The sequence below is a fragment of the Rhyacophila brunnea genome, unplaced genomic scaffold, assembly GCF_057557595.1.
Source record: "Rhyacophila brunnea isolate RB1 unplaced genomic scaffold, BYU_Rbru_1.0 scaffold_14, whole genome shotgun sequence".
Taxonomy (NCBI): domain Eukaryota; kingdom Metazoa; phylum Arthropoda; class Insecta; order Trichoptera; family Rhyacophilidae; genus Rhyacophila; species Rhyacophila brunnea.
In genome coordinates, this window is record NW_028232796.1 from 19,197,215 (window position 1) to 19,224,038 (window position 26,824).

At 32.5% G+C, this 26,824-nt stretch overlaps 1 protein-coding gene across 8 annotated transcripts in view; it reads left to right on the forward strand.

Annotated features, from left to right (window-relative positions):
* Positions 1 to 26,824, forward strand: part of LOC147075685 (uncharacterized) — a 173,093-nt gene that overhangs the window by 56,906 nt on the left and 89,363 nt on the right. For all 8 annotated transcript variants that reach the window (XM_085941781.1, XM_085941776.1, XM_085941778.1 and 5 more), the window contains exon 3: positions 1,483 to 1,529. The gene's annotated coding sequence lies outside the window, so the exon portion shown is untranslated. The remainder of the gene's footprint in view (positions 1 to 1,482; positions 1,530 to 26,824) is intronic.

Below are 26,824 nucleotides of genomic sequence, written 5' to 3' on the forward strand. Positions count from 1 at the left end.
TTACAATACTTTGACTAGACCAGATTTATATATTAAGTATATAATTCATATTGATATATGAACCTAGAGGTTGTAATCATTCAATGGTTTAATCGAGTAATGAATAAATAAAAAACAATAACAATGTGATTATCTGTTTTTTTCGACTATGTCCGATCCTAATAGGATCATATGGACCACCACAGAGTAGAGGTTTGTATTAACAGATTTTGTTTTTTACGAGAAATGGATGTCAGCCACTTGCTCAACCTATTAGGTCCATACCCTGACTCACACACAAATTGAAAAACAATATGTGTATTTGCCAGGCCCAGTATTCGAACCTGAGACCCACGGCGTGATAAAAATACCCACTTTTATCTTCAAATACTCTATGGAATGGTGTATCCTGTACCTATATGAATGATGTACTTACTTTTAGTTTATGGTTTACTCACTCAATATACCCCTCGCTATGTCCTGTGTTCCCACAGGTTTCTGTATTATAGTAAGTACCTTATTTATATCATTTACCTTTGTAATATATTATAACTAGTTGGTTTTGTCTTGTTGTGGATGTTGTGTATTATTAATTTGGAATCACTTTTTCATTTAAATTAAGGGGAGACATCCTCAACGTAGGTCAAAGTGAAACTTTAATTGCATTTTCAAACCATGATCCTGGACATTCCTTAAATGTTGTAGATAATTTATTTATATAATTTTGAAGCCTTGTTATCCTTTGTATTTATTTTAAACATTTGATGACTGCAAAAAGTATTTTTATTACATAAAATAGTGTTCTTTTAAACCTCACGCTCTAATGTTTTAGAATATAGTCATATTTCGGTACATAACTGTGCAGTGGTGTTAAAATTTTTTACATTTATTAATTTTTAAACGCATTTATAAAACCATAAGTATAATTTATGACGAGATAATTTTAGTAAAATATTTACGAAAAAAAATTATATTGATAATCTCTGTGATCCCAAATTTGACAAGAATTAGGCATATTATTATTCAAAAAATCGGCAAGATTAACACATTTGAAGATAATTCTAAAGATACTAATTATAAGCTATGTTTTTGACCATTCAAGTGTGATAAACATCCTACGAATAATGATTGCTTTATAATAATTATTGACCTAAGAATAAGGTAGTGTTTTTTTGAAATACGCCATTTCTTTTGTCATATCCCAGTGGTTAAGCTACAACATACGGCCGTAGCCATAAATTAACAAACTGAAATTGAAGTAGGGAGTAAGATCATGTTAACGCGCGTGTTTGAACATGTATCTAACCGAAAAAAAAATCTTTTTTTTTAAACGGTGATTTTTTAATTGTGACATTCTGATGCACCGACTTTTCACTTTACATGGTTGACTAATTTAATGGTAGTCATGCCATCGTAAAAAAAGATTATAATTAATGGTTATCATTAAATATTTATTAGAATAGGTTTACCGACTTACTTATTTGTTTTTATTTTTTGTTTCAGGATATAATCTTCTGATTGAACATCTACAACATCTGGATAGTAAAAAGGTAAGAATTAAAATAAATATAGTTGTATAAAAAATATATCTTTAATATATACCAATTAAATTATAATTAGCGTTGCATGAATTGTGTTAACTTAAATCCAATTATACTTAAAGTCAAAGGTATGTCACCGTTTTTAGTTTGTGTCTAAATTCCTATCCAATCTTAACAAGGATCAATATAACTTGTCCAACAAACTTTTTTGTGATGGGTCACAAGTTTATTGTTCCTAACAACTTCATTATTAACTATTCTTTTTGTAGAATGTAGAATGCATAAAAAGGTAGAAAACATTCATGCTTCTGGGGTCACTTTATAGCAGGTAGATTTAAAAATTATGAATGAATTTTATCAACAAGACATATCGATGTATTTATTATACAATCAAACCTTTTTTAAAGTTTAAAATAATTTCATTATTATGTTTTATAACGATTACTTATTACATTACATTATTATATTTACGATGTTCGATCATATGAAGAGCATAATATAGGCCTTCACAGGTTGAAGGTTGTATTAATAGATTTTTGTTTTTCCAAAAATGGATTTTAGTCACTTGCGCAACCTATTAGGTTTATGATCTGGGTCTAAACACGCATTGAAAAACCACTTATGATTTATTTCCAGACCCGAGATTCAAACCCGATACCTACGACATTATTGACCTGACGCATAATTGCTCGGTTATCGTAGGCATAAATGTAGCAAATAAAAATTAATAATAAAAATATTTAGTTTTTATATTTGAACTTAAATTAACTGTTCGAAATTAATTATTTTGATTGGTTGTATAGTACAGCGGTTTCCATCCGGTGGTCCGTGAGAGAATTTTGGTGGTCCGCAGAGTAATTTGAATATATTTGCAATTTTCGTATTTATTAAAAAGTTCCACTATATTCTTATAATATTTTTTTTTGCAATTTTAACCTTATTACGTCGTCAGTGCATATTAAATATATTAGAAAAAAATAAATTGAATAAAGTTTACCATTCAGAAAATTAAAATGAAATTTAAAATGTTTTTTTTTGCACTTTTCGTAATGAATATCTGTGTTTATTTATTACAATTATTTTATCATTATATTGACATATCGAATTTTTAACAAGACGTGTGGAAAAAATACGTGGTAGTGGTCCGCGGGATTCAAGATTTTGAGTTTAGTGATCCGCGATGTCCAAAAGGTTGGTGACCGCTGGTATAGTACATACATAGGTTATTATGGAATCATAGCAATGTGTGTTTGATCTAGTGCAAAGACCCGATGGGTTGGGCCTAAGAACTGTAAATCGTCAAAAATCTGCCAATATAACCACCGCTCTATGGAGATTGTAGAATCATAATTGACTCCAGTTGAAAATTTTATTTAAATTTTACCTGTCTAAAAACAAAACTGGTTAATATAAAAAAATAAGCGTTCATTGAGTTTAAACTTGGATATCATTAGGTAGGTACTTACTTTTTTTGTATGATTATATTATTATGTATCAATGAAATGTATTTGGAGTTATCGTTTACACATTTTTTTATATATATTAATCGTAATAAGTAAAAGTGTACGTGTATTTTATTTAATTAACAACGGTTTTTCCTAGAAATATTTTTTTAACTGGTAATCGTTGGTAAATGTTTATATCTAATCATGCTTCAGTATTATCACAACGGAAGTTCGAAAAGAAATGAAAGATTACTTATATTTCATGGAAACTTTGCTGGTTGCAATAACTTTTCATTATTATATTATAATTTTTTGTAATCAATATGTAACTGTTTGTTTCCTTAATAAATAAATTAATAAAAAATATATATATGTAATCGAATCAATTTAATAATTATGCAGATTATCATGATTAAATAGTGTATATTATTTCTAGCACGATGAAACAAACTAATAAATACAACTTAGCAGTGGCGAAGGGTGGAGGTAGATTGTTAAGATCCGACATAAATAGTGCACACCAAACTTTGTCAGTCATACGTATTAGTTTTCATTGACCCAATACTACAATGTATAGATAGTATTTGTTAGTTTTTTTAAATTCAATTAAACCCTGTCTAATCCAAGCCATATTAGATAATAGTAAAAAAATATTTGTTTATCTATAAAATATCTAAAATTATGACATTAAACCAAACATAATTTTATATATTTTATAGATAGAAGAATATTTTTTCGATTATAGTTTGTTTAGGCAGTAAATGAATTTAAAAAAAAACTATCCAACACCTGTACAACTGTATTATGTATTATTAAATCAACGAAAACAAAAAAATAAGAATTACTGAAAAAATGTGCACTATTTTTTGTCGTATCGCTCATAGAAAACTAGATGATTATGGTTTGGTTTAGGCAGAGTTTAATTAAATTTAAAAAAACCAACCGGCACAGTCTGCAAATTGTATTCTTAGTTTAATAAAAACAAATAAATATTACTGATAAATTTTGGTATGTACCTATGTCGAATCAACAGCCTAACTCCAGCTTTCGCCACTGCACATTAGTTATTTTGTTATACCTTTAAATAAGATGTTTTATGGATGATAAATGAGATCAGCATTTTTTTTAGAATATCTATTCTTCCCAGTCGAATAGTTTCTTTATATGGCTGGCAATAATGTATATTTAAGTTCAGTTAAAAAAACATTCTTGCACCGTTAGATGCTCGCTTTTAAATTGTCAATATCAATTATTATTGATTTATATGTATAACAATCTTTAAGAACTCTAGGCAGGTCAAAAGAGACAGGTAAATCTTCCATGAATGAATATTTAAGATGTAAATTCACAACGCCGCAACAAACTACAAAGAAACATCGCGTTACATCCCAGTTATCACCCACGGAGATTGAATGAAATAATAATAAAAAAACATCAATAGGAATCCAATACCTGGCCGCTATAAAAATCCATTCACGAGGTAGGCATAAAAAATAATATTCTTTTCATAATTTTTATAATCGCCGCTGAGGGTCAATTATTTAGTTAGACAGACGTTTGTGTGTTTTTTCGAATGTTTTTACTTTTTTTGTTCTAATTTAAACGAGCAGTTTTTACACTAATCTGACCTTTTTGCCGGCGTGCGGTCGCTACGCCAAAAGAAGTCTTTTTATTATGCAGTCCACCTCTGCGATTCTCAAAAAAAAACTCGAAATATCGATTGTTTCAAACATTAATATTGTTAATAATTTCCGTTCACCAAGGGACCCGTTCACCCAGGCGTATTATTTAGGTGAATATAATATCACTTCTTCGCCAAGACCCTACGATTAAAGATCGGGTTGTTTGGTGCGAAGCATAATTTTTTATTACCGAAAATATCTCAGGAGCAGTTACCCAAGACTGAGGTCTCCATGCACTCAAATGTGATTTAACTCAATTTACATGACTTCAGTTAAGAGAACACATATGAGAGGGTTGTAGTGACAAAAGTTAATACAATACAGCCGAACAATCCAAGTGAAGAGATTATCACGTTGGCAATATGACGCCGCAATTTGTTTTAATGCAACAAAATTGACCTTTGTGGCGACTAGGTCGGACGGTTGCCAGCCCAACAGCTGGTTGAACCGACTCGACCCTCCGCTTTTCCCTTTCCGTATACATTTTCGGACATTTCCAGAAAATGTGGTTTGCATCCAGTATTTCTCCGCCATATGGACATGTTGAACGAGTAATGAGCTCGTCTAGACAACCCTCATTTCATCATATTATTACTATAACATCGGATGATTTATCAATGGAACTCATGTATTGGTGTAACGATCTGAGGCATTCAATGTTTGCTTTAATATTCTGATATAGCATGTCTAAAAGATAAGACAGAGCGGACAACACGAACGGACACTAATCATTCTAACAATAATTATTACCGTCAAGCCACCGCACTCGATAATAATCGTCGATGTGCTAGGTAGATGAGCACCCGTAGTTATAACTGCAGGCCAGGTGTTCATGGCTTCATTACGCGCGGGCTAAAGTGCGGAGTGTCTGGTTATGGAGAATATACGAGGACCAGTAGTATACGGGGTAAATGCGGTAATCAAAACAGTTACATATAACTTCATCTTTGCATAAAACTTTCACATACAACGTTAAACAGGCGGCCATTATGTTTATGCCGTCATTTCTCAATGCCAACGCATAAACTATTAACTTATCTATAGATACCATCGAGTTTCATTTAAAATTTAGAAAATGTAAAAATATGTTATATAAGATTTGGCACGTCCGTTATAATATTTTTATTTATTCTTGTCTATTTTATTATTATTTATTAAAATATGTTGCCCACACTTTGAGTATTGGAAGATACTGTGGGAGTCTTTGGGATGCGACTGTTAAACTAACAAGTATAAGAATGGGTTGTGATTGTGATTATTAGGGGCGCAGAAAATCGAGGAGATGAATGAAACCGAAGCGGTGTTATTTGTTTGCGGTTTTCATGATCAGTGCTTATCCTTTTTTATTCATAATATTATTATTATTGCTTCGCGTAGGAGGCCTTGTTAACATTCTGCCCGCCCGATACTTCGGATCGGATGCTCTTTATAAGTGATGATTTAATAATACTAGGTGAGATTAAATTCCTTCGCATTCTTTATGTCTTGTCAAAACCATAAATTCCTGCAAAAGGTTGCCTGAAAAATATGACATTATGTTATTTTGACTGTGTTTAAAGATGTTTGACCACAGTCTAGTTAAACGAATTTTATTACACATAGAAAAAACACAAATCCAAAGACAGGCTCCATAGTTTTTTAAATGTCCGATTAAATTTAATGACATAATTTTTCAGATATCACAAGATTTCATTATTAAGTTTTCTGATTATGATAATTTTATAGCATTGTAGGTTCAAAAATCTGATAATTTATTTAAAAAATAGTTCATAAATTTGGTTTCCATTGATATTTACTAAATTATATTTCGTTCAAAACTTAATGAAAACTATTTTTTTTTATCAAAAACATAATTTGGAACAACACTGTTTTCACTTTCCAAAATGAGTGCTATCATCCGATGTTGCTCATCCAACTGTCCTTAGTGCGAATAATCCTTAATACTTATGTTATCGGAGGTATACTAAATTCCACTAAGAAATGCTTAACATCTTTAAAATTCAATGCAAGGTAATGTTCTTTACTTCGAACGACATCTGTAAAGTATAGTGCAATTCCGACCATGTCCGATCCTAATAGGATCATATGGGCCTCCACAGAGTATAGGTTTGTATTAACAGATTTTGTTTTTTACGAGAAATGGATGTCAGCCACTTGCTCAACCTATTAGGTCCATACCCTGACTCACACACAAATTGAAAAACAATATGTGTACTTGCCAGACCCAGGATTCGAACCTGAGACCCACGGCATGATAGTCCAACGCTTAAGCCGCGCGGCCACCGTGGGTGTGTTATTATATTGGGTGCAATTAGGTACCATGAATTAAAATACAGCGATTGTTTATATTCATTTTCTTGGTGTAATTTAAAACACTTCACATAACAAGTTTATTGGAAATAATTCGTAAAAAACACAGCTAGATCGGTAGTTTAATTGACTGTTATCACTTAGGTATATTATGCTGTTTTTTTCTCGACTATTTTAACGTATTATTATTATGAAGTTTCCCAAATATAAGTACTTACGTACATATTTTAGTTTCCTACGGTGGCCGATTGGTAATGTATCACTTATAAAGTTGCGGGTCTCGGGTTCAAATCTCGGGTCTGAAAATTCACACGTTGGTTATTCAATCAACACAAAATGTGGTCTTAATAGATTGACCAAGTGGCTATCATAAATTTCACCCTAAAATATATATTAAACTATTTCAAAAGGAAAGTAAACTATTTTCCTATTAATGTGCATTATATAGATACTTATATATTTTTCATTTTCATTATTCATAATATATAATACATAATTAATATTATGTCTTTCCTCTACGAATAATTAATTATTACACTATTAAAGTGATTACTGAAAATTTTGTAATATATAAGTAGGTACCTACATACCTAATCTCAGTTAACAACATTACAATATTAGTATTAACATGCTATATATATTATACCGATGTAACCATTACATTGATATTCTAAAGGCAGATAGATACAAATCATTATAAAACAGCTACACAAAAAAAACGAGGCATTGCTATTACAATACTAATCAAACAGCGCATTTTCGGCTTCCCACGAATCGGCAAAGAGCCGGTGAAATGCGAGATTATAGGTCGAATATGAAGATTTATGAGTGTTTTAACAATTCAATATGTTGTGACTAATTCTCTGGACCCATCGCGAGCGATGACTACAAACGTCCAGCTTTTTTGTTACAAACTTATTAATAATGTTCTTGTTTGTATGCCGTGTGGTAGTCAATATTTAGCCATACAAAGTGAATTGAGTTTATTATAAAATCATCAACGGTCAACGCTTCGTCACCTGGTTATAAGTTGAGTGGAATTTTGAACTAATAAAATATGAAGATCGATTTATCGATTTTTTCTTAAAAACGTGTGTAACTTGAAATTGAAATTTATTAAAACCAATTTTTTTTCAGTTAAAGAAATATAAAATTTATTTGATTATGAGTTACTAAATAAATATTATTACACTATGTTTTAATAATATAAATAACCAAAAGAGATGGTAGGTACTATAAAAGAATAGTGGCATTTATGATAATATATAAGTTAAATAATTACATTATGTTATTATAGGGATAGGCGAATGGATAAGATATTTTATATGCTAGGGGACCTATTGAATATTTTTTTTTATATAAATATTAGTTCATATTATAAGACATTTAATTTTACACCTTTATTCACGTATATTTTGTGTCAATCTTTTTATTATTATTATTATTATTATTGTGTATATATATATTCTATATAATATCTCAATGCGTTTATGACGGAGAGAAGCTCTTTGCTATTAACCTATTCATAATAATATTATAATCTATGATTTTAATTAACCGACTTCGTTTTATTATAACTTTCATAAAATGATAATAATAATATCAAAGTATATATTTTTGTAATGAAAATAACATAAAACACGTAGTAATAAAAATCGGGTTTTCGACGAACGTTTTTATTATTTTTAGATAGATACTTACTTACGTATTGATTATTAAAATACTTCAAAATGCAAAATACCCGATAACTGTATTAAATTCTATGTTTATTATTATATTACTTGTTAGGTTAGGCTCTAGATATACGCTTCTGCTTAAAAAAATCAATTAGTATTTATTCGTATAATGTAACTTAATAATGTAACAATATACTAAAATAACGAAACACGTCGTTTTTACTGATTAATTACAACGTTTTTATTAGGTCGTATTCTTATTTATCAGGTGGTTGTTTATCCGGTACAAATCTTGCAATCGATTTTTAACTAACTTCCCGACTAGCTAGACATTTGAGACTATTAGAATATATCAGAACACGATGCCAATTCAATTTTTTAATACTTTTAGCTATCTTTAAGTAGAATTGAATTCATTTTCAGTTATATCTGTTTTGTATGAAAAGTTATTTCGGAAGAAATCTGTAATCCAATCCAATATTATTGGTTGCTAGGGGTCTGGGGTCCTAGCAACTAAATTATAAATATATACGTGCGTTACTATGGAAATCAATATGAATGTCAAAATGACATTTCAGTATTAATTCTATCAAGTACATTTTTTTTTTGATCGTTTAAGCTAGTCAAGTCAAGTTTATACGATTCAACAGAAAATTTAAAAACGTTGTATATAAAAAGTTCTTTTTATCTTGTAATTATTTTAAACATGTATTCGATAAAACAGTATGTTCAATAACTGTAATATCATTTAAAGTGTAGTTATAGTTAATTTCTATATAATTTTGAAGATATCTACGTTACTAAGTTACGAGAGATCAAATGTGTCTGAAAATCTCTATGTGTGTCCGCAAATTAATGATAGCGGCCAGTGAGGAATTCGGAAACGGATGCGTATGAGTCAGCTGGCACGTTCTCTGTTGTTACTTACATTATTATAAATTATGTTATATTGATCGCTTCGTATTATTATTTCATTAATTTCATACTAAATTCACGCTGTAATGCTTATCTTTTTGATTGAAAGATATAGGTACCTAGGAGTACCTAAAACCTTTTTTTTCTATTTTGCAAACTATAAAAAGAGCATTAGTGTACATACACACAGATAATTTAATACATACAAGAAGCTTGTTATTTCATGTTAAAGAAGAATACATTTTCTTTTCAGATAAGATATTTAGGTATAAGATAAAATACTTATCTGATGTTTGATTTTACATTTTCATATATTATGATATATTATTATCATTATGAGGCCTTACTTTTTTCAACATTGAAATCAACACTGTATTATCACATACAATAAGGAATATAGGTCTTTAAGGTAACTATTCAATATCTTCATTGAAAACTCCAGCGAATAAAATGTGCCCCACGATTATCAAGAGTGGTGTGTAGTGTGTAGTATTTGGATGTATTCCAACTATCTAAGTTCAATTAATTATTCTTCCTATCATCAATTTCATTTTCGGTGTACATATTCATCTTCTATTCTTGCTATATTGTGTGCCATCGCAACTTGATAATATTTATACATTATCCACAAAATTCGATAAAAGTTAAATTCAGTTTTGAAATAGAAAAATTACATAATGATAGAGCTAAAGCTCTTTATTTTTAATTAGACACAGTTATTGGATGCGGTGTCCAACTACTGAAAAAATATTAACATCTGCAATTGTAATTGGACAAACTTATATCTAAATGAATATGTAGTTCGTAGTCTCTTGCGTTTTCCTGAAAAATTTCATCTTGATGTTTATCAAACTTTTATAAATACAATCTCAATCTCAATGAATTGCAAATACAAACACGTATTTTCAAGATGTTTACAAGACTTCAAATTTAATATAAATGACATCGTCAGAAGTGATACTTGCTAAGCTCAAATAATTAGATTGGCAGTTTCACAGGCCAATCGTTTGGGCCGATCGTCTGCCACGATTGCCCCCGATTGTGAAAAGTTACTCTTGAGTCGTTATCTGGAGTTGTGAGCAGTCGTGAGCAAATTGGAACAATTTCTATATTTTTGTCAAATAACCTTGAGCTTTCATGAGTGGCCGCGCGAGCTATGTGCGTGAGCGTGTCCTGTCTTGCGTTTGATATATCAACACAAATTTTACATTTACATAATGAAAGCAGCCTGATTTATTCATTATTTTAACAGATAATTATAATATAAATGAAAAATAATACCCTTGTAAATAATCAATTCGTTACTTGTCTAAATATTATTTGTTGCTTTTTTATTTGTTCAACTTACCGTATAATGCTATGAACCAATCAAATCAAGCGCCAATAGGATTGAGTTGGTAGCTGAATCGTTCCGTCTAATTGCTATTTAAAATCGACGATTTTTCACGACGATCGTTGAATCTGGTTAGGTCCACAAGTCTGCTGGTTAATTACGCTTATATTATTAATAAATCATAAAAACTGTAGTTAAAAGTTGAAGTGTCCAATTACTATAGCACTTACCCTATATTGTTTGACTCAGAATTTATTTAAGTAGGCACCTAACGTTAAAAGGATAACAAATTTAGAAATAAAGTCGATTGTTCATTTCGTAATAAATTTGCCTCCAAAATATTTTAATAATATTTTACAGTATGTATTAATAAAAAGGCAATTATGTATGCCGTGATTATAAAAAAACACTAATATTTATTTTTGTAAAATGAAACTGATAAATCTAAAAGAAGATGATAAAATACTAAATATGTAAGATAATACATTTAATATTATGTAGTATAAAAAATAATACATGTTATTAGTTAATTACGCATCTAATTCTAATATATAAATAAATCTTACTAAAATTATAACAAGCCAAAAAAAAAATATTCAAATAATTTTATTTCCCGACGTCATAGTTCGTTATTATTTTTTTCGTAGAGCGACATTAATTTTCGTTTGCCATATAATTGAAGAAAAAAAACACGTTCTTAATTTAAATCAATTTAGGTGTCGATCGTAATAAAAGACAATCAAACTTTTCTAGATGTCAGTCTCGGCTCATTTTTTGAATTTTTACGTTACAGTTGTTTGTGTACAAATTTTAGTGCAATTTAATTAGTTTTACAAAATTTTGGAGAGAAGTTTGCAAAGATTTTAGAAAATGTCACTCAAATGTTTCGTCGAATTGGAAAGGGGCTACCAAGTAAGTTTTTAAAATAACATGTTAGTATGTGTGACAACTCGTAGTATCTATTCAATATTGTGTCTTATGCTTTATTCTAACCAATATTATTACTAATGTTAAAGTCATATTAATTATTTTCACATTATAATCACCCGATGTTGATCCACTACTAGATGAAGGCTTCCCCTAGGTCCTTTCATTCTTCTCGGTCCCTAATTCTTTATTTCGACGTAAATCTATCAAACTTTGTGAGTTACTGACATACTTATCGTGATTTTTTTAATTTATTAATAACTATGTCCTTGATTTTTTGTACAAGGTGGTTGTTAGTATTTTTTGAACAATCACAAACACCCAAGATTTACATAAATATACTGTGTCCTCGCCAGAATTCGAACCTAGTGCTCACGGATGGAAGACCAGCGCCTTACGCACTGCACCATGAGAGCCGTCCGTTTAGTGTTCACTGAGTACCACTGTACGACGGCATTTTCCCAGCGGTTACCCGCTCGCCGAGCAACGTGTCTTGATCATTACCATTTCATCTGCAAAGCGACCTCTATCAGATCGCGTACTTCTATCTACCTTCTTATCCATTGGGTTATTTTATAGTCTTCTTAGGTATATATCCTATTCCCAAAGTGCACATTTCCACGCCACGTCGCGTTTTTCATAATATTTAGATTACTCTTAAATTAAGAGAGTCCACTATCACCGGCCTTCCGCGTGTGAAGCAGAGATCGCAGGCCGTGATAACGTCAAGGTCAAAGCGGAGGTGGGAGACAGAAACGCACGGGGTATTTGGTCAAGGCTGGTTTATTGTAAGTCGTTACATGTTATTGTCATGGCGGTCGGTCGGTAATTGGCGGGCTGCAAACGTGGCTTCTTTGCGTCCTAGCTGCTGATGCTTGGCATCCGAGGCGATGCTCGCTGTCCGATGGGAGATAGGATCGGGGTTTGTGGCTTGGCGTGCTGCCGATGTGGTCCTTTATTTCCTGGAGATGCTTGAGAAGTCTGCCGACGCGGTCCTTTTGGCGGGATATGTATCTTGGCTTCGCGTCCGAGGCGAGCAGAGGCGAGAAGAGATTTTGCGGTCGATGCTGCTGGTTCGGCGGTTGATGTCAGAGAGGGCTTTTTGCGCGCGTTCAACTGACAGGCGGCGTCATGTTCATCCGTCGGTCGGGAACCTCTCTGTTTTACCGACGGATTGACTAGTGGCGGCGCGAGCGGCCGTTTTTGATAGACCGCGTCTGTTTTGGCGGAAGTCTGACGAAATTGAATTTCAAGGAGACGGGTTCCGCTCGGCCGAGGGTATCGATCACGGCGAAGAGTGGACGTAGGCTGTGGTATTTTGGGAAATATGATGGTTCGGTTCGCCCTTTGAGGTAGTCTCCTGTGGGAGACTTTCATCTGGTATCACCACGTTTTCAGTGCATATAGGTATGTACACTGGTAGCACACATTCTCAGGTAGGACCTCTAAAAGTCTAAAGTGTAGTGGTAAACTGTTATTTACATTGACAACAATCAGTATGTACTTATTATTAGATTGGATTTCACTGGCTTTGAAATCTTTAGATAAACGAATAATCAAAAAATGATAGGAACAAACTGGCGGTTGTCGGCTGTTTTGATTGTAGCTAAGTACCTTAGTAATAATAACGACCGCGGAAACTAGCTATCTGGGAGGTCAAAAAATGTACATAAACCGATTATATGTATCGGAAATGATCTCGGACATAATTATTCTGCTCAGTTTTGACCGCAATATGATTAAATTTGGTACGATTTTCTTTTTATCTCAACCGATAGGAATTTTTCACCACCTAGGATGTGGCGAAGTTAGGCAAAAACCTCTTCGCGAATTCAACTAATTCATAATGATACGTTGTTACATGCACCTAGCCCATTTGTTTTTTCTGCTAGCTGTGCCAGAAGAGTTGAGCGAAGGTTTATTACTAACATTAAAAAGATATTATTTCATCGAATTAGATCGTGCTTTAGGTGGGTCTGATTTGGCAGGACTGACACGTGAATATAAAATATAAACTTACAAATTATTACTTTATAGCAACTCCGATAACGAAAACGATAAACACTACGGCTGTAACACCATTAACACTCAATTTTTTTATTTTGAATTTAATATTATTAATTCTCTATATTATGACATATGATGTAAATGTAGTATAGATTGTAAGTACCTACCAATGGTGGAGGGTGGAGGTAGGCTGTTAAGATCCGACATAAATAGTGCACACTAAACTTTGTCAGTGAAGCATATTCATTTTCATCGAACTAAGACCACAATGTGTAGATAGTGTTTGTCGGGTTTTAAAATTCACTTAAATTCTGCCTAATCGAAGCCGTAGTAGATAATAGTCAAAAATATTCGTGTATCTCTAAAATATCTAAAATTATGCCATTAAACTATACATATTATATTATTGATTTTCAATGTATATTTATAATTCAACTAAAACAAATAAGTATGACTAAAAAAATGTGTACCTACTATTTTTGTCGGATCAACCATAGCATACCTAAACTATTGTGGTTTGGTTGAGGCAAGGTTTAATTGAATTTAAAAAACAAACCAGCACCATCTGCAAATTGTATTCTTAGTTCAACGAAAACAAATAAGTATGACAGATAAAGTTTAGTGTGCACTATTTATGTCGAAAGTTAACAGCCTACCTCCACCCCTCGCCATTGGTACCTACATACTGTAAAGTCTATCTTAAATAATTAAAAAATATAATAATATATCTACGGTATCTCCGATATCAATTTATTTATCGTACAAACACTCTCATCATAATTATGAAGGTTGATAGTTTAAAAATCATCGTTCATTTTTCGCAGTTGAATCTATTTGTGTTCTCATACACTCGTACCTTCGAAATATTATTTTTAGTTTCCGTATCAATCCGTATCTATTATTCAAATGCTTTTTTTAATAATTGCATTAAAATGCTAAGACGCTTCAGGCGAAGTTTTATTGGCGGGAAGTTGTGGTGAGACATCTGCCTTAAATTCAAACATAGGTTTCTACTACTTCAGAGTTGTATATTGTACGCTTGTAATTTAAATAAAACTTTGTTTGATAAAAATATTGTTAATCGTCTTTAATTAATTATGTGACTATTATAAGCAAATTTAACAAAGTGCAATAATATGCTTATACTATATAGCAGTGGTCCGCAACCTTTTCTCACCCATGGCACACCAAAGGTCTTCCCAAAATTCCGCGGCACACCAACGACAATTTATACACCAAAACATGGACCCCGCATCCTGAAGGGGGACCCAAGGCCAGGATCTTTGGCTGCCCCCCTACCTATCGCTAAGGTTAAAGACAGTGTGATACTCTAAAATAGCGTTTTTTAAATGGTGTTCGAGGTAAAATTAATCAATCAATTTGTGAGTGAACATGGTGGGTTCGCTGGTAAGCTTTTTGAGCTTGGACTTGTAAGCCGTCCGACATGTCCATGCGGAGGGAAAATTCAGGATGCCAACCACATCCTCTGGAAATGTCTTAGAATGTGCTCCGAACGGAAGGAGTTGCTCAGGTCGGTCCAACCAGCTGTTGGGTCATCGGGCCATCCGACTTGGTTGCTACTAAGGCCAATTATCTTGCATTTAAAAAAAAATCGGCCTCTTCACATATTTTTTACTATCCGTATGATTAGCTTCATTATTTTTGTTATATTATATACACTAGAAACATTTTTATTTTTATAATTTCCCTGTGATCTTCTTTCCCCGGCACTTTGCATTAAAAAGTAACTTTAAACTCAGTCAGAGCTCACTTTTAGCGTAGCAACCTTAGTCCTGGGTATCTTTTCCTAGGGAATTCCCGGCCTAAAACTGAACTTGATGCTTCACATCGCCAATGTAGGGCCACGTGATACGCTCGATTAAGACCGGGTGTGTTGCGTGGCGGGTTTTGGTTTGGAGGGATTGACTCCAACGGTATTGATTGTATGTTTAGCGATGCATATTTGTATTTAATAATAGGATTATGGTAAGTTGTCGGGTCAAGAATATTTATTTGTATTGTCGACATAATAAATTGTATCCTACAATCGCATGTTTTAAAATATTAATACTAGCGTAGTTAGCGATTTTTTTTACTATCAGCGCAAATTTGTAATTTGTGTTTATCTCACTTATCTGGTTGATCTGCTACGCCGCCCCCCCCTGAGTCTGGCTCCCAGGCTAGTGCCCTGTCAGCTCCAAAATTATATTAATCTATGTTTTTTTATTTGATAAATAATTAAATATACAAACAACATAATACACGACGAAGAACTATAATATGTACATATTTCCATGCATTTGTATTGTCAGTATAATAACTAATTAATCTGAGAACTGAGATTATTTCAATAAACGTATAAATTTTATATGTGTTGACTTGATATTTGAAAGCGCAACCCGAAGTTCTCGGTCAAGACCCTTCAAGCAAGCTGCTTATTATTTTTAATTATAACTCAAGTTGAAAAGCTTTCTCACCCGGATAATATCTATTGTCTTTCTAATATTCTTTATTAACCGAAATCCAGAAAATAGCCAATGGAACATCGGCGAAGCTCAGTTTTAGCGTCCCGTTGTTTCTCAATTCAACCAATTCATATAAGATTTTTTAGGGAAAGTGCTTCTATAGGATTTTCGGAATTGGTTGCAAAAGGGTTTCGAATCCAGTCATATTGTTGATTGTATGAAAGTAATGATAAAATTTCTTTTGCAGCAAAGTTAAATGTTTTTGAGACGGATCCAAAATTAATTTGTTTGTTTTCAATGGTGGTCTGGTAGATCATTCGGCACATTTGTTGAAATCCTTGTTTTAACTCCTACTAATTTATCAGAGCACGTCAATATATTTTCATTCTGACGATGCATTGTTTTATTAAGTTCATGAAGGTGTTCAAATATATTACACAGCCATGTACGCAAATTTGGCTATTAAGTAAGTGTTGTATATAATATAAAATTATTTGTGTTTTTTTTGGGAGCATTGCACCGCTGCACACCTAGCATCGTCTCGCGGCACACTGGTTGTGGAACACTACTATATAGCATTTGTTGTTTTAAATACTTTATTTATTTTATTTTAATTTTATTTTAATTACTAACATACACCTAGCAAAATATCGCACTGTTTTGCTTGGTCTAACGCTACTTAAGGTGTCAATTTCTACATTAGACATACTGCGCGTAGATCGCTCTTGTAGTATTGAAGCAAAGTAACAGTCAGTCAGTCACGATAACGAAGTCTGTGACCATGCGCCAAAAGTGTGCGATGTATCGCACTGTAGCGGCATCCGGAATACGTCAGTTCACAGCCACGTGAAGAGCTTTTTTCGTGATCACATTCACTACCAAAGACTGATGTGTTGCCCACAGAGTGTCTATAATGCGGTCGTACTTGTGTGACCCAAAATGTTACCTAATCTAACCCGATAATTCGGGAGTTCATTTGATCTTCATTGACGAGATTCTAATTCCGGGATTTCGACTAATCAGGATTTTGATTGGAATCTGTTAAATCGACAAATCAAATAGTTTTAAAATTTAAAACGGTGCACATAAGGATAATAAATCTTTTATATGCATGTAGGCAATTATCTATCTAACATTTACATTATCAACTAGATAATCGATATTTTTTGGGTATAATTTTAGCGTTAGGTCTACACTTTGTAAAATGGTGAATTATATACTTAGGACTAGGTAGGTAGTATGTAAAAATAACGACAAAAGTATATCTTCATCTACCTAAAATCTAATGCTCAGATATAGTGTCTCTTAAGTCTATTATTGACGCAAAAAGGTTAACATAACAAATAAAGAAGTGCACCCTATTTACAGATGTCGCAAAATTACAAACATAATCTCATTCTTAGAGATATACTATAAATTTTCATCACTGATAGCAATTATTTTAGAGTATTATAAACTTCTTTACTCTTCTTCTCCGGCTATGTCCGCCACTGGACACCACACGGCGCCTTCAAGAATCCCTGTCGCTAGCCAGTCTTCTTGCGTCGTACGGACAAAACATCGAGAGTATTGAAAGCTCCAAATACCTGGGGGTACACATCACAAGAGATGGCATTCTGCATACAAAGCTCGAGGTCAACATTCAAATCGATAAGGAGTGTCTGTGACTCACTATTGTACTCAGTCAAAACCAAATGCTGCTTATCCGATGCTTGCATTTTGACGGTGCTGCTTTATGGTAGCAAATCATGGCATCTTACGTAGACTCAGGCCAACTGTATACTGAGATTCGACAACAGTTGTATGCGACCTATACTGAGTGGGTTATGACTTTAGGGGTAATGAGGAGATAAGTGAATGCACCAAGCAGCTTCTCATGACGCTGCGAGTGACGAGGCGACATTGGACCTGGCTCGGCCACGTGATGCAGTCAAATTAAATCTATTATTTAGAGCCACTTCATGGTATGTACGTTCTTATGGATAATTAGGTAAATACAGATTGTGTATGCAAGGCATCACATTTTCATTCTTGAAACCATAATGCATGCTGTAGATGAATTGATAGTAATAGCTTGAAAATTCTCAATTACGTGTCCCCGAATGTGTTCTTTTTATATTTTACACTGGCTCTCAGGTACGGATATATAAATTACATTTTAATTATATAAAGCTGAAGTCTATTTAATATTCCGATCTAGTCCGTTGGCTAGTTTTCCCCTACGTCATAAGGTCGCAAATTCCTGGCATCGCTTTCTTTAACATGTCAATCGCTTTATTTTATATTGACAATTTTACGATTGCGGTCGGCATATCTCCGCCATCGGGAATGCTAAATACTACACAGTGAATTATCAATAATTCTCGCCAGAGCCTAAAAAAATACACAACTCATATTGATATAACCAATAAAGTTATCCTTGTATCGAGACTGGCATTTTTCACCTACAGCGGCGGTCTGAGAACTTAACCTATGTTTGCGGTTGTATAATTTTCGCAAATTAATTTTATGTCCATTTCATTCATAAAAAGGATATTAATATACACGCCTACTTGTTCGAAGTGTCTTCAAAAATAATAATTGTTTTTTTTTAATACCTAATATAGTATTTTCAAGGTCACGTCTTTTCTTCGAAACACACTGGTTAACCTAAGTGGCTTTTTAATTACTTATACTTAGTAAAATATGTATCAACTGTAGGAAGGAAATATAACGTAATCCACACAAATCAAATTTTACAAGAGGCACAAAATCATTTTTGTTATGGTTTTCAGTTGAAGTTAAAATACAAAATAGACATAGTTTGGGTGCCGGATGAAATCCCGAAGGCCAAAATCCCGAATGGCCGAAATCTCGAAAGCCTAAATCTCGAAAGCCAAAATCTCTAATGCCAAAATCCCGAATGCTGAAATCCCGAATGACCGAAATCCCGAATGGCCGGAACCCCGAATGCCGAAATTCCGAAAAATAAAAAATACAAACAGTAATAATTCTCAACAACTACCAACTCGAAAGCAAAAAATACTACTTTTTATAAAAGAAAATGCAATTAAAAAATATATTTTGACAATCATTAATATCTTAGTTTCCTTTTTTCCAAAAAAAAAATGGTTTTTTGTCTCCTGTAAAATTTTTGCAATTCAAGTGTTAAGATTGCGTAAATTTGTACAGGAGTGACAAAAACCGATTTTTCTACAAAAAAAATGGTTTTTTGTATCTCTCGTCAAATTTGCAAAATTCAAGATAAGTGTTAAGATTGCGCAATTTTTGCAGGAGAGACAAATATTATATATATTTTTTTTATTATTGCATTTTCTTTTATAAAAAGTAGTATTTTTTTGCTTTCGAGTTGTTGAGAATTATTACTGTTTGTATTTTTTTATTTTTCGGGATTTCGGCCTTCGGGATTCCGGCCATTCGGGATTTCGGCCATTAGGAATTTCAGCATTCGAGATTTTGTCATTCGGGATTTCGGCCTTCGGGATTTAGGCTATCGAGATTTCGGCCATTCGGGATTTCAGCATTCGGGATTTCGGCCTTCGGGATTTCGACCCAAACTCACATAGTTTAGTTCTTATATTCCTAATATGATATTAATATAGAGTTAATTAAAGAAAAACCAACAAAAAATATGGTTTAGTCGTTTTTCCCACTTCACTTCCTTATTTTTTTTTTAGATTTACAGCTAAATTTAGATTATAAATCGGTATTTTCAGCTAACATTATTTGCACACAACGTGTAATTAGTCGTATACAACGTTATTATCCAATAAAAACTATTTTGAAAAAACTGAGGGTTACGTCCTTTTTCCTTTCTATAGTCTGTGTGTATGTATCGTTTGTATAATATACATAATAATACATAGTATGTATAAATCAATAAACGTTATTATAATATGGAATATATCATTATGCTTAAAAAGGCTATAGATCTAATGCTGTCCAGATTAAAATTAATCGGTTTGGGTGAACATTGAACATTGTAATATGGAAACTGTTCGAAAGTAGAATCAAAATTATTTGAAAAGTTCTGATACAAATAATAAGAGTTAGATAGACAGATCTTCCTAATCTGGACTAGCCTTATGATGTTGATTGAGAACATGAGTATTGAATGCTATTAAAACCGTTAAACAAAGTAATAAAACAATTAAGAGCCACAAGTATAGATGGAAAATTTCAGTACAGAATTTTACTTATAGATTTAAATATTTTTGATTTTATAAATAACCGCCATTTCTTCAATTCATTCTGTAATGCCTCAGCAATAATAGTTGTGACTTCATCATGGAATAATAAATTCATGCTGGTGGGATTTAACAAATTTTCAATAAAATATCCCTTTCGACCTATTGGCACGGCAACATTAATAAATTTATTAGTTGTATATGACGTATAAAAGTGAAAAAACATTGTTTTAATCATAATTACGAACCGAGTTTAATGCACTACTAAATCAGGTCCATCCCTAGCTTTTTATGATTCTCTCGATTATTTGTTTCTGTGTTATATTTCCGCCAAATATAATAAATTCGTCGACTTTCTGTCTGAAATATATATGAGTAATGATTATAATATTATCAATTAATAATTTATAATACAATAAATAACATTATTCAATTACCGAATGACGTATTATAATTGAGTGGATTATATAACAACATAGCAAATGATAAAATCCATAAAAAATATATAACGAGTTCAATATAGTTGTACGTACATCATTGAGTATGTACAGGTGATTATATTATAAATTAATGCCAGCTATTTCGTATCTTCGATTCGGCCACTTCAAACGGCGCGAAAAACGGTCCATTTCGGCCAATTTAATTTCCAAGATGGCGCGGAAGTGGCGCGGAGGCTTCGCGGGAGCTTTCGCGTCCGGCGAGCAGTCCCCGCGGTGCCGCAAAAAAGCTCTCGACCGCCCACCCATGGCGGGCACGGCCAAAAGCTGTAACCAGCCTACTTGGTCTCATTCCGACGAAGACTTAATTGAGCGCTCAGAAATGCCACCTAAACGGAAACGAAGATGGAACAATGTCTTCTTTAAAAAAAACACCTCAATCCACTTATAAAATAATATATTCTCCGCATACCGCTTGACCTCTTCTTGATATTGTATACTCATCTTTATTACTAAGTGTTTGATATCGCTTTTCTTGTCTTGAAGAAAGAGACGATGAGAGAGTTTGCATTTCGGTAAGGTATTCATTACGTGAAAATAAGGATGCATCATCTGCCTTACGTCCTGAGCATGCGCAATGGGAAAGAGGATGCGATATGCCATGGCATTTTGACATTTTCCAGACTTGTTCATCGTTTAATTTTATATTAATGGCCTATTATAATTATAATGTTTTCTATATTATATAATATATAAATTTACTTGTCAAAAATATATTATTTTGAGTTATATAATTACACGCCATGTATCAGTATTTCCAAAACTGTGGTACGCGTCCTACCCTTGGTGTTATGCGAATGTTTTGAAGAAGTATGAGGTTGATTTTTTTCGTAAAAATATTTGACCTATCAGTTACTCACGTAGTAGTATCTCTACTATAATTTTGGTTGGTATATAATATAGTGAGAAGGAAAGAAGTTAGAGTTAAATGAAATACAATAATCAATGGTAGATGACGAGATTTGTCAATGTAACTAACATGGTTTAAGTGATAGAATTAACGTTTGTGATGTGTGTTAGTTGTAGGTATGACTTAAAAAATGTTTAATTATTATTAAAATGATACTTTAGGATAAGACAATTAAGACGAAATAAATATTTTCAAGTAATGAAATATGAATCGTGTGCTTTTACATATAGGATAGGCGAGAAAGGCATCTCAGAAAGTCATCATTGAAATATTGTTGTAATTCAGAAACATTCATTGAATTTTAACCAGAGACTTTCTGGTCCGATTTCAGTGGTTTACTGTTTACTCACCCAGTATCAGAATCAAGCTCTTTCGTCGAATCCATATTATAATATCTTGATAATAATACTATCATCATTCATGGCTCCACAACTCTTTTAAGCATCTTGGCGTCTTCCAAAAACGTTCTCAGTTTCCGAGATCCAGTACAGCACGCTTTCCAATTAATTAGACTAAGCATCTTTAAATACGTTGTGTACCTACGTGCCTTGAATCAGTGAAGTATTTGTATTTATACAATATTATAGTACGCGACCGTTTACTGTCATACACTATTAACTTACATCTCGACGTCCAAATAACACTTTATATATTTAACGGTTCCGACCGTTGCTAGCTTAGGGACATGGAGGCCCGATGTACTGACTGATTTTGAAGCCCCCACGATAAAAAATAAAATAAAAACCATAGTTGACTTTCTTTTAGTAATAATATTATTAATCCTGATAATAACATTTTTGAAACAAGTAATATTTATTAGTGGCTTATTATTGATCGGTTTATGTTATGTACCTTATCTTGGTAGTTGTGGACTTTTTGTTGTACTCAATTGTCAATTTGTAAGAAATAGGCATATTACAAGATTTTGGTATATTAATGCAATAAATTTATGACTGATTTTAACCGCTTCGAGAATCGATAGTGTCATTCTCGTCAATAATAATATATTCTTTTCAGACTCTCGTATGTACATTATAATTTTGTTAAAAACGGGTATGCGGCTTGTCAATGCACTCCCTAGAGATGTAGACATTTTTAACGATGCATTATGTATTATGTTTTTTAAATTCTATTGTATTGTAAGTATGTAATGTAACGTTGTGAACGTCCTGAATTAATAATTTGTTATATGCTCAACGTGTCTTTTTTTCATAAACAAATAAATAATATATATATATATATATATTTTGTTGTCTTCGGACCCGCCATTCACCGCACATGTAGTATGTCGCTTGGCTGGTTGGCGAAAATCGCTTGGTTTGTCGGCTTACCCTTTGACGGACGTCCGTGGCGTGTCTGCACAGTCGCGCTCGATTAACAATTCGATATTCATTTTGGGATTGGTCTCGATTCCAGCATGGCCGAGACCTCAACGCGATTTTTTTTTTCCTATTTCACCTTACCTTTGCGATATGTCTTGACCGATATTTTTTGCCTCGTTAACAAAGGTGTTCGCTGACGGTTGGAGAGCTTGAAATAAGCGGAAGGGTTATAGGTCTATGATTAATCGGATACTGAAATATAGTAACATTATTTATTTTAAAATTTATACAGTAACCGCAAAAAGCAAATCTTTTTTTTTATTATTTAAGGAAGTTAGATATCAAAAAATTCTGAGGTCACGGGTAGAAACAGTTAATCAATTTAAAAGTAGTAATTTTATTTAACTGTTCTATAAATATTTTTTTGGGAAATAAATATTTAAAATAAGTAATTACTTAAATGCGTATATATATGTGCTATGAAGAAACTTTAAATGTAAATATGATTTACATAATATTAATACATATTATAAATTTAATTCATAATATATTATTTGAATGTCCCTCAATTAATTAAGGCGGAGTTTAATGTTACTAGAAAAATTTATTGATAGAATTACAAAACATGAAATAAAATCAATTTATGGAAAATTTGCTTATAAAATTATTTTAATTAATCAATATTATTTACACAATTAAACATAATGAATCGAAAAATATATTTTTTTATTGAAACTGTTTCAGTATATTTGCTTATTTTTGTGATGTATATAATTTATAATCAATATTATTTTAAATGCGAGAGTGTGTAGAGAATATTTAAGGTATATTTTATTTTAAAAATAAATGATTTTCCTATAAAAAAACGTCTTTAAATTGATATCATTATTATTTATTTTATATGTAATCGATTTTAGTAATGTCGATACCAGTGACGAAAAGTGGAGTTAGGCTATTAAGATCCGACATAAATAGTGCACACTAAGCTTTGTCAGTCATACGTATTTGTTTTCATTGAACGAAGACTACAAATTGCAGATGGTGTTAATTATTTTTTTAAATTCAATTAAACCAAGCCATAATAGATAATAGTCGAAAAATACTTGTACATTTATAAATTATCTAAAATTATGCAATTAAATCATACATGATTTTGTTAAGAGAAATATTTTTCATCTATTATGGTTTGGTTAGGCAGGGCTTAACGAATTTAAAAAACTGACCAACCACATTTGCAAAGTTTATTCTTAATTCAACTAACATAACGTCGCTATAGGATTGGTTTCCCGAATATCCGTTTTTGTCAAAATCGACCTTTTAATGCAGAATATTTTTTTGTATCTAAACGGACTAGAACCATCCTCTTCTTTAAATCACTTTGTAATGGTAATGAATACATCATTCATATACTGTAAAAATAACTATTTAAATATCTCCATGTATTTAAATATAGGATTATGAAATTTGTTTTTCGTCTCCTGAACATTTGGTCTATTCGAGAAACCAATCCTACAGCGACGATAAATAAATATGACTGAATAAGTGTGGAGAATTGTATAGGATTGCCCATTGTATACCTAAAGTATAATGGATTTATTTAGGCAAGGCTTAATTAAATTTTAAAAACTAATCACCACCAACTGCAATAATTCGTATTCTTAGTTCAATGAAAACAAATAAGTAGGTATGACTGGTATGACTGACAATGTTTATTGTGTACTATATTTATATCGGATCTCAACAGCCTACCTCCACCGCATTGCTATTGATCGATACACTTATTAGACCGGTGTGATGCAATTGTACAAAATAATGCCAAAAAGTTTGCACAGCATGTCGCTGGTTTTTATCAAAATTTTGAATTTGCCAGATGCAATAGAAATTACCGTTATGATAATAATGACGCTATATTGTGTGGGTATGTACCAGTGACCATTGAACGTAGGGGTATACGTGATATAAAATTATTTTCCTCAACAGTAATCGATCATTTTACCTGTAGAATTATCTGCACAAGTCTACGGACATTGTTGAAAACAATTCGTCAAATATTTACATACGGCGGCATGTTCATCGGTAGGTGTAACGTGTTTTGCATATTATGGGAAAAATTAGAAACGAAAAGTAAAAACCTGTCGATTTTCACGTCACTGCATGATTATAATATTCTCTATAATATTTTCTTCATTTGTTTAATAATACGAAGCTGGTAAATATTTCCAAGTATGCAAGTTATTTCTTATATACTTATATTAGTTTTTCCGTGGTTTATAAAAAGGCAAATATAAAGATAGCTTTATTTACAAATAAATTACAAGCAGTTTACTGAGATATTTACTTTAAATAAAGACTTTTTAAAATAAAGCTCCATTAAATCCTCACCCGGCCAAAAGTGGCATATTGTTCTGTAAATAATGGTAAATAATGTTATGAGAGAAAGCTGGATGTTTTCGAAAGGAAAATATTGAGGAAAGTACAATCACGAATTATACGCATTGTAAGTAAAAGTAGGGTAACTCCATTGTGCAGGCAATCTTTGATGAAAGAGTACAATCTAAGGAAAAAATTTACCTTTGAACATGCGCAGATGCGATGTCTTCTAGTGCACATAAATTATACGAGGTGAATTTGAATATTGTTACTGTAGGTAGCTATTTGTGAATTCACTTGGATAAAGCTTTGCTTTTCCACGCTTGGCACCGCTCTAAGTATGACTTATGTTCTCAATAAAGCTTTCAAAATTATCGAACTTTTACGCTAATGTAGTATTTATGTAGAACCAATAAGCTCTTCTATCATTAGCCACAAGGGAAAAGCTGCATCGAAAAACCTGGACTGGTGTGATTGTAATGCGTAGAATGAGACCAATACCAGATAAATACAAGTGTAAACGCCTTCCGATTTTTGTGCCGATGAGATGACTTTTTTAAATTTCACCGGAAGCAGATTCTAAAAATCTCGATTATTGTTCCATGGGGTGCAGTCCAATTTTCGTGGCTGGATAAATTTTACATGACATTTAGATGCATGGACCCAATTGACTTAGCAAATACCTAAAACGCAATCCTTCATCATCATCAGGGGCGCGACAACCCGGTGTGGGTCTTAGCCTCCTCCAACAGCTCCCTCCATCTGTCCCTATCCAGTGTGGCCGCTTTCCAATTCGGTACCCCCAGAATCCATCCAACCAGCGAATCTTTGGCCTGTTTCTTCTTCTACACCCTATTAGATTGCTGGACATCACTCTATTTGCCGGTTCATTGTCATTCATAAGGTGCACATGACCTAGCCATCGCAGTCTCCCAATCTTAATTGATTGAACTGCGCTGCAATCTTTGTAGGTACAGCCCGTAGAGGTCAGCATTATATATTCTAAAACGCAATCCTTACGTCATAATAACTACGTAAATGGTTCCAAACGTATTGTGGGTCAAAAATTCTACTAAACCTTGGAGCGGAAATGACTTTTATTTTTATGATATTTCTTATATCTTTGTACAGACGCGTGGTTTAACTTGACTTAGATTTTAAGGGATTAATCTGTGCCTTTCCATTATATTAAATTTAAAGAAGAGAACAGATTAATACAATAGCATTAAATTTGGTGTTCTCTGGTTTAGAGAATAGA